This window comes from Euprymna scolopes, chromosome 3 (genome assembly GCF_053919585.1).
Source record: "Euprymna scolopes isolate OS-2025 chromosome 3, ASM5391958v1, whole genome shotgun sequence".
Classification (NCBI taxonomy): domain Eukaryota; kingdom Metazoa; phylum Mollusca; class Cephalopoda; order Sepiida; family Sepiolidae; genus Euprymna; species Euprymna scolopes.
In genome coordinates, this window is record NC_136484.1 from 55150830 (window position 1) to 55153118 (window position 2289).

The window sequence follows — 2289 nt, forward strand, 5'->3', positions numbered from 1 at the left end:
AGGTTAATATACAATAGGTTAACATATACAATACGTTAACATTTACAATAGGTTAATATATACAATAGGTCAACTCATATGAAATAGGTTATTTGTGTTGGAATTACAAAACCCAAAAAGGTTTGATATGCCGGAAAACAAAAAAGAATGATAGATTCAATTTGATGAGACATTCAGATGAAATGAAAACGGACGTTGTCTTTAAAAGCTCATCGTAACATGTACATATTTGTAGAATGTTTTCATTTTTAGGTAAAAGAAAAGAAAACAAAACAAAACAAAGATCCTGGATTTTTTTTTACGTAATCATCAATCACTTATTTTTTCTGTTTGATGGTTTCCGTATTAAATTACCCCCGCCGTCCAAGTTGATCTATTACAAACCACACAGACAAACTGAGCCACATTGTATCTCAACAAAAATGCTATAATTCATTTTTTTAAATTTTAATATTCGGACATTCGTATAAAACAGTAAAAATGAACGAGTTTTAAATGCTTGTCATGAAATAGAGCCCCACCCTCTCCACTTTTAAAGTCAGAAAACGAGAACAAATCCGTTGACCTTTTTTTTATGCAACATATTTTTCAGTAAAATCACGGATCAAATAACTGACACCCACGGTAATCTTCTATTTATAGTCAAACCCAGGCGATCAGTGCCACATCGTCGACAACACCCCTTATTTCAAGGTTCCACTATAAAGACATACATTAGATTTGTGTTTTAATCCATTGACTTGCTTTTGAGAGTGAATTCCGTACTTGGCGCGCACATGCACTCCAGTTCAAGAGCATTTTATGTGCGGGGGAGGGAACATATTATTCGTAGCCTGCAAATACAGATGGGTAAATATCAAACCCAGCTCAATCCTATTGCATCAACGGGGTCGGTCAGGACCAAGATATAACGTAAATGCCACACCCTCATATGTTCATACGATGTGGGAGGCGTATTGCGTTAAAAAAAAAAAATGTCTGGTTTGGTGATTGCAAAGCGCTGAGCACCACAATTTAAACCCAAAATAAACAATCATTGTCTTGCATATTCAATGCATTGTCTTTATTTTCCACTAAAATGGTTTATTTTTTACAGTCGTTTCTTCATCTGTCCAGACAGCCAAGATTTTCAAGCACATCTTTAATCTTCTATGACGATGTTCTATCAGAAAAAAAATACACCCCCTCCCAAAAGGAAAAGTGTTAAAAAAATCGAAATATTACTTTAGAAAATATTCATTGATATCGATTTTATATGGCGTCGGTTTTGAAATAAATGTCCCAAACCTACATAATCTGGACCATGCCGACAAGCAACAAAATCCCACCTCTTCACTGTTGAAATCCCTAAATGTTGAAAACCTTTCTACTGTAATAGCTTCTTCCCTTGGCCTGCGAGAACTTGGAGTTCACTTTCTTTTTCACACTTCTCTGACTGCACTGACATGTAGAAGTGTAACTGTGAAGGGGAGGGGGCTCCTTCAGTCTTTCACAGACTATGGATACTCCCGAAGCGTGAAATTTTTTGTGGCAGGAGGTGCGCAATCTCCAACCACACCTCTCCTGAGTCAACATTGTTAAATACCAGTGGCAAGTGATGTGTACGTACAGGACGACTGGAAACAAATGCCGAGATAAGCGGAGAGCACATGCAGCGCCTAGAATTCCCAAATAGTCACCCATCTGGTACTAACCAGGCTCAACGTCGTTTAACTTCGGTGATCTGACGAGAACCGGTGTGTCAACGCGATTATGCTGTATATTGTAAGTGTGATGTGAACAGACATCTCGTTACTCAACTCCCCACAATACCTTGTTATGCGTGATCCCAAATACGTACAACCAAGTGGCAATATGCATGTTTGAGATGAAAAAGAGTGCAAAAAAAAACAAAACAAAAAAAACTTGTGATTTAGACAAAAACTTGACCGAAAAGAATGTTTTCTATGTTTTTATAAGAAGTAAAAAAAAAAAAAAAAAATCCAAAGACCGACCTCGACAGCACCATAAACTTTTCCTGCATACACACTTTTACAGGGGAGTGATGGTAGCTCAGTGGTTAACGATTCAGACTTACAATCTGGATGTGCCATGTTCGAACCAAGTTTATTGCACAGAAACACTTTTACTTTGGGATGTTGGCAACCTTCACATGGTCCGTTCTGTAAGTACCAGATATCCTTCAAGAAAGAATTCCTAATAGAAAGATATCGGAAAACGAATGGCAACAAAAATCCGCATCTATGATGCTCAACAAACAAACAAACCAGCATTCACAGTTTTGGCCAG

The 2289-nt window shown here is 37.4% G+C and overlaps 1 pseudogene; it reads right to left on the reverse strand.

Moving 5' to 3' along the window:
* Nucleotides 1-1646: 1646 nt before the first annotated feature.
* LOC145263587 (5S ribosomal RNA) lies at nucleotides 1647-1763 on the reverse strand (annotated as a pseudogene).
* Between the last annotated feature and the right edge of the window lie 526 nt (nucleotides 1764-2289).